A 12,849-nucleotide genomic window follows, 5' to 3' on the forward strand; every position below is an offset into this window, starting at 1 on the left:
CTGGCCTGGGTGGCTCAGCCTACTCTGTTTTGAATGCCACAGATCAAAAAGCGCCTGAGGAGGAGGTTCAGATACAGCGGTTTACCAAAGGCATGTTGGTTGAAGTATCTGTCACACCATGTACTCATTTAAACATTTAACAGCATGTTCTTCATTTTTCAAGCCATGTTAGGCCTGAACTGTTTCTGCATACTTCAACAAAATCTGGTAACTGAACACAATGTGTAAGACAAGGCAGCTGCATGAATTTATCCATGCAGGGCTCAACTATTCCATTTAACTAAATCAATACTTCATTTATTTTGTCCTTCATGCCTTTCCTTTCTTGTGTCATCAGACGCTCCTTTTTTCTATGTTGCACAGAGGTGTAACATTTCTCCACCTTTTTCTATCCGCTATTTTATTTCATACTCAAACACATCTCTCTTAAAAATGTGAGCACTCTGCTTGAACTTCTGTTCCTTAATATTTAATGGGTTATTGGAATTCAGTTTTATCTCCTGCTTTTGAATTCCTTGCCACAACAGGAACAAATTTTAAGAACCTCAAAGACAAAGTACCCAATTTTAACAATCTAAATACCTTATGTAATATGCCGGTGCATGTGCAAGGTTTTGCTCGTAAAATAGCAGATAATCACTGCAATAGAAGACCTTAGATATAAAGGCTAAATCAAACACAGGGTCAACTTTTCCACTAAAAGCCAGGTAAGCATGCATTTAGTGTTAACTTGCCTCTTGATGGCATTCATCATGCTTTTAGTAAAGAGAGAGCATGTATTAGAGAAAGTGTATAAAACTCTCACATGGTATGTGCTCTACTTACAGTGTCCCCTCCCTGTATTTAAGGACAGCAGAATTTATGAGTATTGTGAACCTGTCCACTACAGTGCCAATAAAAAGTATTCCCCACCCTAGATGTTTTACACTTTTATTGATTTTATAAATCAGTTGTGGTCAATGTAATTCAGCTTTTTGGAAAAATAAGCCTTAGTTCTATTACAGACTGAATAACATTGCTCTCCAAGATTTTCCTCCTTTTGCGAAATTCACTTTAACCTCTACCTTTACAAGCCTTCTAGGCTGGCTGCTGAGAAACAGCCCAACAGCATGATGCTGCCACCACTGTGCTTCACAGTAGGGATGATGTGTTTGTGGTGACGTGCATTTTGGGTGTCCACCACACATAATGTCTTGTTAGATGGTCAAAAAAGCACCATTTTGGTCTCATCAGACCAAAGAACTATCCCCCCACTTGACCATGGAGTCTCCCACATGCCTCTCAAGAACTCTAGTCCAGATTTAATTTGAGTTTTCTTCAACAGTGGCTTTTTCTTTGCCACTCTCCCATAAAGCTTTGACTGGTGAAGAACCTGGGAAACACTTGTAGTATGCAGTCTCTCCCATCTTAGCTGCTGAACTTCTTCAGAGTAGTCAATGTGTTTTGGTGGCCTTTCTCACTAGTTTCTTGCAGGCCCTCTCAGTTTTTGAGGACGCCCTGATCTAGACAGATTTACGAATGAGCCATATTCCTTAAATTTCTTGATGATGGATTTAACTGAACTCCAAGGGATGTTCAGTGCCTTGGAATTTTTTTTACCCATCCCCTGACTTTTACTTTTCAATATCCTTTTCTCTGAGTTGCTTGGAGTGTTCTTTTATCTTTTTGGTAAAATGGTAGCCAGGAAACACTGATTAACAAGTGACTTGACCTTTCAGACACAGGTGTTGTTCTACTACATTCATACATTCACAGCACTCAGGTGATCCCCATTTCACTAATTGTGATACTACTAGCATAAATTGGCAGGACTTCTGTTGAATTAGGTCAGTCTCTTTAAAGGGGGTGAATATTAATGCAGTCATATAGTTTACATTACATATTTTTGTTTATTTGAAAGTACTTTTTAGAAATCTGTTTTCATTTTGACATAAAAGAGACCATTTTGTAATGTTTTGGGGTAAAAAAAAAAGCCAAATTACATGTACCATGATTGATTTCTCAATTCAATAAAAAAGCTTTTAAAAGGTTAAAACATCCAAGAGGATGAATATTTTTTTTTATTGGCACTGTATCTCAGTCTGAAAAATGCACAATTTATACCTGTATAAGGTGGTTTCAATTGGTTTGCAAACACGGTAAAATGATAGAGTCTCTTTATGAGCTTCAAAAGGAAATGAGACCATCAGGTCATCACCATTTTCTATTTTATTTTTTATTTTTTTAATTATTTTAAGCCAGCCCTTGCTGGCATACAGTTAGTGTCAAAGGGGGCAAATATCCAGGGTCCCTTCATTTAAGCTTTTACAGAATATGATGAAAGCTAAGTGATTCTTTTGATGGTTGAAAGAAAGTGGCTCTTTTTTTTATCAGAAAACTATTCATTTTTCCTCACTCTGCAGTGAGTAAATGACAAGACATGACTTCCTATCGTCTCCTTTGGACCAGGTTTTTGTGGTCTTTCTCTGCAATCAGCCAAACAGCTCCTTTTAATGTGAACACCCCTATAGGTGCATAGATGTGCCCTTATACATTTGCACATCATGGGCATCTGCTCTAAAATACAAGCTGCATCATCTCTCTGTGATACTTTTCAGGGTATACGAAAGGACCCAAATTGCAGCACATGCTTAAATCAGAGCATTGACTTGTAGATGTTGGCATTTTGACTTTAGTTGGTACCACCAGAGTTCAAGAACCTGCTACCCCTCCAGCTATCTCCCCCATTATCCCGCCTGAGAACTGTGTGTGATTGAAGCCTGCTGTAAAAATGGCTTAGGACCCATTAACCCATCTAAGATGCCTGTGCTGCTCTTCCTCTGCATACTATCCATGTATCTATTTGTTCTTGGTGTTTACGTGTGTTCATGTGTGTAGACATTTGACTGACCTATTTCTGACAACTGTCCTTTGGATAAGTGTTTCTAGGACGATATCCAAAACCTTGGTGATCTGGGGGGGAAAAAAGAGAGCAGCTCAAACCTCTCTGTTCATCGCTGGGCTTGTCCCTGATCATTGGGGAAATGAGGCCATCTTTTGTTCCAAATAGGTTTACCATGCGCTGGTTCAGCCTTGTTATGCAGTCTGTAACTCATCCTTGCAACATGATGTACCCAATTTCTAACGGCTGAGGGCTTCACCCATATCAAAGACTGTCTAACATGAACGTTCCTCTTTCTGTCTTGGCATTTAACGTTCTGCATAGCTGCGTAATGTAAGTAAAGGAGATGAAGTTTGCTGTCAGCCAGGCATCCAGTATCATGAAAACAAATATGTTCTGTGGAGACGGTTTCTCCCTGCAGGGATACCGGGGAGCTTTCAGACACAAACGCTCTGTCTCATCTATTGTGAAACCACAATTGCCACGTGGTGTCTCACCTTCTGGCTGTGCCTGTTCTTGATCTGCTGTGTTTGAAAGCTTTAGCTGCAAAGTGAGAACACGCTGATGCTACTTTGGTGTCACTGTAGTCAACAAAAGGGGAAAAAACATGCTGGTGTGCCAGAGGAAGAGAAACAGTGGTCTTTGTTTTCATTTTGTCTGGATTTTGTTTTGTCTGGGCTTTCTTTTTCTGTGCTTTATTTTTTTTGCCCACATTTGATGTCACGTGGCTAGGGGTTGTTCATCACTCACTGAGACACCTGGAGCCTGCCAGCAGTCAGCCTGTTATCCAGCTGGGTGCCCTGTCATCTAGGGTCATGCCACCCTCACTAAGGTGGCACACCCTGCAGGAGCACACAGCGAGGCAGGTCACATGAGGCCAGACACATATTCTGACAGGGTGGATTATAGTGTAGGTCACGCCATTTGTTGATTCTAGTTATCCATCATGGGGGCAATTACCATGTGGTGAAGTATCATAACATTAGAAAAAGGAGCGCTGTCAGGGCACTTTGACTAATGTACAAATGGACATGTCCCCAGTCTGTCATAGCGGCTGCTGGTTTCTGAGGCTCTTCTTTTCCCAGGCCATGAAACGCTCAGCTAAGCATAACACTGTCACGAATGTTGTTATTTATTCAAGTCCACTTTCCTGTAAATTAGACCAGCCTTGCTCTGCTGAAAACTAACATTTCAGTGTCATTACATCTGGCTGATTAGATATCCTGAAAGTAAAGGTTAGGGAATAACCTCAGACTCTTTAATTCAATGTGAAGTTCTCTTTTCTCCATTCAGCAGGTGAGGTCAATGCTGATTTATTTACATACAGCCTCGGTACGTGGGGCGAAGAAGGCCTAATGTTTTCTGACTGAGCAATGGTGATTCTAATGAGGAGTGAAGAAAACACCAGTGAAGCCTGTGGCCAAACAAGTAGGTTCACAAGACAGAAACTAGAGTTGACAGCTCCATCCATTATTAAGGACTGAAGCAGTTTTTAACGAGTTGCAAAGATGTAACCTTGGAGATCTCAAAAAATCTGTTTTTATGGTACAAATATCCATTTACATGACTTATTCAATATGGGGATAACATGGCTGATATTTTAAAGAAACCAAATTTTGGTTAAGTGCTTCCAAGAACTTAGTTAAAGAAGTTCAAGTTTAGCCATCTCAGTTATGTAAACTCTCAGATGTCTGCTGTTAAAAATGTGATGACTTTTTGAGTAATTCACATTGCACATTGTTTCTCACTCTTCCTAGGACATTTTGTTTTCGTGTGCTTCCTTTAAGCTGACATGCATTTGCATGACGATATGCCATGGTTGAATTTGACTGACACAGATTGAAACTGTCAGAGTGAAGTCTTCAAGTGTCTGCCAACAGAAACGTGCTTTGATCTGCATGTCGCAGAGCTCATCACTCAGCGGCATAACCGAGAAAAACTTGTTGTGCCACTGTGATTCCCAACAGCAGCGAAGACACGCGCTGTGGACACTTTCAAAACTTGTACATTTCAATTTTTTTCTTACAAATTTCTGACCTTTTAAACACACAAATTTTTTTCATTTGATTTCTTGTAAATATACAACTTGTACAAGTTCTGATTTTATCCCTAAAAATTTTGTTTGTTTGTTTGTTTGTTTGTTTGTTTTTACCAAAAAAGCAGATTATCTTAATTTTTTCATTTTTTAGGATGGCCCTAATACATTATGTTTCTTATCATGGATTAAACATCAGAGCAGACAGGGTGCCACGGACTGTTTCATAGAACAGGCCTGTGCATAAACTACATGTCTTTACTCAGTCTTTTACCCCACAAGGTTTATTTGGTTAATACATCATTGTTTCAACTAAAATCATGTTCATGACAAAATGAGGATTTTTAATGTGTTTTTGGGACTTTTGTTGCCCTACATCTAGCCAGATGATGCTAGGAGGTCTATAGGATGAAGTGATTTATGAAATTGATAGCCTCCACACCAGGTAAATTGGTTAAACTGTGTTAAAAAAATTTTAAAGCGTAGGGATCGTGTTCAGTGTTTGTTTTGATGATGGTTCCATTCATTCCTAACGGCTGTCCTGCACTTCCTGACCCCCAATGGACATTCAGGATCACGTGGTTGCAATCAACCTGCAGCAGAGTGAAGTTTAGATCTAATATCAAAGTGTCCTAGAGGAATTTTGTTAAGATTGGATGACTTTTTTCTTCATCTCTTGATGAACTTTGAAACAGTTTCTTAGTTATGTATTGAATGTAGGAAACACAGCTGTTTCTAGCATGACTGCTGGAGGCCAATTTCTTCAATGAATTTGTTATCTTAAAATAAAACAAAGAGCCTGTGAACAGCACTGAAAAAACTACATGTCATGTATAATTCTTTATAAATAGTGTGGAATACATTATGTTCATGGTATTTCTTACTTCACACATTGATATTTTAGCTTACAAGAACTTCAGTGTCTGGTAATGACTCTCACTATCTGTACACCCTCAGCTTTTTTTCAAACAGAACTCTCAGTGAGCATTTCACCAACTTGATTTATGACTTGAATGCCTCACTTACCGTAAGTTTTATTTTCTTCTACTAAAACAATTGAGAGAATTCCTGATTAAGCCTGTCCATCACAGAAGAACAATAGTCTTGGTGAAGGATGCGTCACATCCACCTGGCAGGTTAAGCAGCCGCACCTTGACAACATTAAAGCAAAATAAACATATGTTTGGCCTCAGGTTTTATGACTGCACGTTTATGAAAATATGCAGTAATGATATAATATCTTTATTCAGAGTGATTTATGGAGCCGCTAAACAGAACTTAATGAAGGACATCTTAGTAAACTGTGAGGTTGAAGCTTGGCTCATTTATGTCAAAGTTTAAAGATGAAACTGAGCTGTCAAGCAGTCAGGGCTTTACACTGTTAAATTACAGTTCCTTAGCTGCTGTAAATGATGTTAATTTCTGCAAAGATGTTAGCTTTTAAATTAAGAGTCTTATAAAAATAAAATATTAAATTATCCTTTTGCAGCATGAGAAAACAGACTGACATAAATTCATTTTATTAGAATTGTAAAGGCACTGGTAAACTGGGGGAATTCCAGGCATTTAGATTTTATACTTATTTTATTGTTTGTATTAATTAAAATATCTCCATAAGTGGATGTCAATAAAAGTTGACATGCACTTTAATGAAAACCATTCACACCTTTAATGATCCTCAGACATTTCCTGTTACTCCACCAGTTCTTTAGAGTTGTTGATCATCCAATAAAATATTTATTTATTGGCACACATATTTGTAAAGGCCATGGTGTCTGCTGTGGTGTTGTTCTTCATTTTTCTCCGTCACCAGCAGGCGTATGTCCAGATTCCCTACTGGATGAATCACTAAAACTTTGTTGTTTATTTGACTCTCCAAGCTGCACCAACCTCCTCAAAGACATTCCCTTCTAATTCAGCAAAACTTTGTGTTAATTGCCTTTTTATTGTTGAACCACAGTATACGTTTAATGAATATCTTAAGCCCTTAAAATGGGCCAAACATACTTTTAAAAGGCCCATGACAAGTTTCCACACTCCAAAGGTACATTCAATTTACACTACATTGACAAAAGTATTCAGCCACCTGATAAATGCATGTACTTTGATATGGATTTGGTCCCCCTTTGCAGCTCCACTCACCTAGGAAGGCTTTCCACAAGATTTTGGGGTGGTTTTTTTAGGAATTTGTGCCTAATTATTCTGCAGAGCATTTATGAAGTCAGGCACTGATGTTGGACAAGAAAGGCTGGATCTCAATCTCCGTTCCGGTTCATCCCAAAGGTGCTTGATGAGGTTGAGGTCAGGGCTCTGTGCAGGCCAGTCAAGTTCTTCGAACCATTTGAATTCGTCAAACCATATCTTTATTTTCCTTGTTTTAGTAGTCCCTGCACTCCTTGCACTTGGGCACAGTCATGTTTGAGTAGAAAGGGCCATCTCCAAAGTGTGGCCACAAAGTTGGAAGCATTGCATTGTCTAAAATGTCTCAGTATGCTGAAGCATAAAGATTGCCCTTCACTGAAGATAAAGGTCTGGCCCAAACCCTGAAAAACAGCCCCATCCCTCCTCTACCAAACTCCACAATTGGCACAATGCGGTCAGGAAGGTAATGTTCTCCTGGCATCTGCCAAACCCAAATTCATGGCTGAGTTGCTGTTGTTCCTACACACTTCCACTTTCTAATAATATCACTTACAGTTGACTGTGGATTATCCAGCAGGGATGAAACTTCACAAACTGTTTTATTGCAAAGGTAGCATCCATCACAGTACCATACTTGAAGTCACTGAGCTCTCCAGAATGAAGACTACATGGCTAGGTGCTTGATTTTTACACCTGTGGCAACAGGTCTGATTGAAACGCCTAAATTTGATAATTAGCAGGTCTGGCCAAATACTTTGTCCATGTAGTGCATGATTAATTGACTCTCAATATGAAGTAAAATTTGTTTTCTTTAAAGGACACGTGCTTGTTTATGACTTAAAGCAGGAGCATGTTCAATTCAGTTCCAGGGCAAGGATCAGGGCTACAGTAGGAGCAGATGGTAGGTCAGAAAGAACAAAAGTAACATTCAATAATCAATAACAAAAATGACTTAAGTAAATGTCTCCAGTCATCAATACTGTCAACATTCATCTGAAGCCCTTTTCGTACATAAAAGCCTGAAATGTGTTAAAATTTCCTGACTTGCTTGTTCACACTTTTCCCTCACAGCAGGACGTTTTCCTGCAGTTTGCCTGTCAGGTAGTGGAGGGCAAAAGGGGAAGTGAAAAAAATCTGCTAGTGTGCCCATGGCTTGATAAATGCTGTTTCTCCTATTTTGGGATTCAGTTGAAAAAAAAAAGGAAGAGTCTGGAAATGTTGAGGGAAAAACTGCATTAATTACATTTCTTTCAAGATTTGAAAATTGAAACAGCCGAATGAAATGCATGTGAATGTAAATCAGAGGCTAAGACAGTTGAACATGATGGACTTGTGGTCTGGAAGCTGAGACTGAGGCCCGTCCACACGGGGACAAATTCAGCAGTATACGCAAAAGTTTTTTGTCATATTGGCATTTCATCCACAAGGAAACGGCGTTTAGGGTGACTGTAAACAATACTTTTTGAAAATGGGTGCACAAATCCCTAAACGACTACCATTTCCTCAAGGGATGGGACTGATCCGATCCAGTATCGGTATCGGGTCCAATATGGACGTAATTAATGGATTGTATATCTGATTGACGGCGCTGATCCAAGTGACCAATCCAAATCCATCCTACAGTTTGCGGTAGACCATGAACGCACTGCAATCTAACACAAGACAGTCTGTGTGTAACTGAGCTAGTATTAGTTAGGATGTTCTTAGTGGTATAATTACCTAGTAGATTAAACGTAAATCTATATTTAGAATAGTCAAAACTAGTCTAAAGATGAGAGAATACAAAGAAGAGTGGGTGTGACGTTAGCCTGATAACGTCTTCGTTCCTCTTTGCAGATTAATATCGTGCTTTGATATTTGGCCTCTTTTCACTTTGAGTGAGTAGAAATACGTGAGCTTAACCCTCGACAGCCCACATACCACTTTATTTCCATTTACTACTTTGGAAAACTGTCGTAGGTCGTACCGCGGTCTTCCTGCTACACGCTAACAGGTTAGCCTGCACCAAGGTTCTCATTGTTTACATCCTGTGAAGGGTCAGAGAGGAAGACTGTGGCCATTAACTGAAGCTACAGCGGTCTCTTGTGGCGAGAGGTTCAGTAAAGACAATATAGACAGGGATTTATAACTTATACTCAGTTGTTGTTGTTTTGGATAATGTTGATATTTATTTTTTAGTAGTTCAAATAAATTAGTTTAGAATACATTTAAATTCAATTCAATTTTGTGTTGTTTTTTTTGCTTCTTAATAAGAGGAGCTGGGTGGTTTACTACAGCCTCAGGTAACCTCACACATTATACCAACAACAAAAATAATTGTTAAAAAAAAAAAATATATATATATATATATATATATATCGGAATCAGTATCAGTATTGGCACATATTTATTGGAATCGGATAAGAACTGAAAAAAAGTGAATGGTACATCCCTAGTTTCATCTCCGTGTGAAACGACTATGTCACATATAGCGTAGCTCTCTTAAGATGCCTGCGTGGGTCCTGCCAAACAACGGTAGATTACAGGGCTGTGTTTGTGCTGCAGAAGTTACTGAGCTTGTTATGGCTTTCACAGCAAAATCTGATGCTCCTTAACCACCACCGCGAACAGCATGCACCAGATGTTCTTAGGTCGTTTTCACACCTGATAGTCCAGGGACTCGGTCCGTTTTGGAATAGAAATGGCAACATTGTTGCACTTTCCTTTGGTTTGGTTCGCATTCACACTGCTCTCTTTGGTCAAACAGACCAAACCATCTGAACACCTACAACCTCTGCCGCTGTCGCCACAAACAAACCAAGAAGAAAAGAAGGCATAGAAGAAGACGAAACTCCTTCCACCGGTCTTTCCTTCCACATAAACAATGAAAAACACAGAATTTATGCTGTCTTGTGGTTTCTGCTCTTGCATTTTGGCATTATGAGCAGCCGGCAAGGTGGTGAGCTGTCCAGCATGTCGTCCTTTACACGAGACAAATAAATCAGCATGGACCACAACGTGTTGCCATGGATACACAGACGCCAAGTGAGGTACCGAGATGTATTTGAGCGTATCAAATCACATGTAAATCCGTATATCATTACAGTTTATGCCTCTTCCTGCCTTTGGTTCACAAGTTGGTCTGCTTTACTTTCACACCTCTAACGAACCGCACCAGGGTTCGTTAGGAAGCGGACCGAGACCCTCCTGTTTCAAGCGGACCAGAGCCCGCTTGTTTGGTCTGCACCAGAGTTTGTGTGAGCTTTCACACCACTCGAAACAAACCGGACTACCCGGGGAAACGGACCAGATTTCATTTAAAGCAGACCAAACAGCTCTGGTGTGGCTGCACCCTTAAATCCACCGTGGAGAACAACCAGAAGCGCAACCAGGAGAAAGTTTGTGGCAGTTTTCTGTAATCTTCTTCTCTCTTTTGGTGCATTTTGGTGGTAGCGTTATAGCACCACTTACAGGCTTGGCATATATACTACAGCGTTTTCAGTCGTTTTCAGTGGTTCTGTGCTTATGCTGACATTCCTGAAATGACCACTTTTTCGTCTCTGTATGGACAAGGCCTGAAGCACCACGGCCCTGCCTTATGGCTGTTTTGGTGGCCTGGATGGGGGACCTTCAGACTTATGTTTTTGCTGTGATTTGATTCCTCTTCTATTTTTTAAGAGGCAGACTTTATCCTCTAGATGATCCTCTATGCTGTTTTACCACCACCAGCCCTCCTGTCCCTAATACTGCAGCGGGTTCAGGATTCACTGAGAGGAGGGGTGTGTGTCTGTGTGTCAACGGTTGTTCCTGTAATTTTGGCAGTGTGAAAACCAGTCAGAGATAGAGCTTCAAAGTGAGAACATTTTTTTGAAGTGAGTTCACTTTGGCCCCTTTCTAACCTCTTTAAGAGGCTCCTGTAGGTTAAATCTTTGATGACTAAGGTTGAAATGAAGTCAGTACGGTGACTCAAGAAAAGAAAAATATCTGTTGTTTCATTTTCTCAGTCTGGCCCGAGGTGCTTTCAGTTGTTTTATGACTTTTGAACAGTTAAAGAATGATTTTGCCAGAAATATCTTTCCAACTTTCTTTGGAAAAAATCATTAATCAATTCAATCGTTAATCTTCAAACTAGATGGGGAAAAGACCAAGGGAATTTAATTTTTTATCAAAAAAGTCTCAGCTGGTTGAATATGTTGGCTCTCATTATATCAATTTTTTTTATTAATTTCTGAAAGCAAGTCTATTTTTCTTTGTGTTTGCTGTTTTGATACTCTAGTACAGTGGCTCACGACTGATCGGTGGGAAACCCAAAGTGGATTGCAGACATACTTTTTAGAGATGTGAGTCTGTAAGCATGTCACAATTTGATTCATAATCAATTTCCGATTCATCCCTGATTCACAACACATTCTCTATTTCTTATAAAGAGTTGATTATTTCAGTATCTACTCCAGTCTGCTGTGCATTAAGGAGCTGTAAACGATTATTTGACATTAAAAAGCTTAATAAAATCATGTGCTCAAAATAATGTTTTTTTTTAGCATATTTGTAACATTTTTTAAATTAGAGTAATAACCAAAAAAACAGTTATCTGTGCTTGAAGGGCAGAATATTTTAACATGAATAAAATGTGTGGGCAAAAGCAGGAAAGGTATTTATCAGAAACTTGTCAGATGAAAAAAAAAATCACAAATCAAAAGCTTTCACTGTAAACAATGCTGTGTGTGGGAGAGTAGGTGTTATGTTTAATATAAGTGACCGTGTTAACTGGTGACTTTTCAGCTGACAGTGTCAGTGGTTGTCATAGTAATGACATTATTTCTAATGTATGCTTAGAAGATATGAATTCAATGAAAGACTAAGCAAAAGGGCCCTTTAAGTTTTTGATATCCGTTATTGTCCTATACTGGTTTGAGGTAAAGTCACCAGTTAACATGGTCACTTGTTAAACCGGAACACAGGTCTTCGATGTGAAACTTTGGCGATAGATCCTGTTATTGCATTATTAGTGCTGCTCAGTTGTTGGCTGACACTCCAGCTCAATGTGTATGTATATGATGTGAATTCAGGCTCAGGCTTCCTCTTACCCAGGATTGTAGAATCGACAATGAGTCTTAAAACTTCTTTTGGAAAAACAGAACAAGCTAAAGTCTCAATAGACAGTGAAGGCAGTACATTAGTGTGTCATCTTTTGCCTGTAGTGAAATAGCGCACTAAGCATGGGTCATGTGTCATTTCGATGTGCAAACAAACTGCAGCACCTCTATTCACTTTGCTGGACAGACTCAGCACAAACTGCAATGTCATTCTGGGGAGGCAGAGTGATGCAGGTACCTGGGACCATTACTATTTTATGAAAAAAAGGAAAACAGGACCTCCAGATATTTGTTTTGTATGTTCCCAAACCGGAACATACAAGTTTTAAGGGCAAAGACTAGTTCACAGCAACATAAAGGTGAGAGCACAGACCTTTTGGAGACAGACAGAAGTTTACCTGCATGAAACAGCATCAGATAATACAATAAATGTCAGTTCGGGCTCTAAATGCACTTGTTTTGCCTCTCTTGGTTGCTTTCCGTGGAATTAACTGTTCTTTTTATGTGCACATCATCTCAAGTTTATTCCCAGAGCAGAACATACAGTATGTCGACTAACTGAGCTGAGCTTGTTTCACCTAAGCCGAAAACTGCACATTTTCATTGAATAAATTTGAGTGCGTGAAGTTTTTTTTTTTTTTTTTTTTTTAGGGAATTAGGGGCATAAAGAAGGTGGTAAAAGGATCTGAGGGTGGACCAGCTTAGATCCATCACTT

At 39.4% G+C, this 12,849-nt stretch overlaps 1 protein-coding gene across 2 annotated transcripts in view; it reads left to right on the forward strand.

Moving 5' to 3' along the window:
• kremen1 (kringle containing transmembrane protein 1) overlaps window positions 1–12,849 on the forward strand; it is a 94,637-nt gene that overhangs the window by 49,326 nt on the left and 32,462 nt on the right. The gene's annotated exons all lie outside the window — the stretch shown is intronic.

This window comes from Cheilinus undulatus, linkage group 5 (assembly GCF_018320785.1).
Source record: "Cheilinus undulatus linkage group 5, ASM1832078v1, whole genome shotgun sequence".
NCBI classification, from domain to species: Eukaryota; Metazoa; Chordata; class Actinopteri; order Labriformes; family Labridae; genus Cheilinus; species Cheilinus undulatus.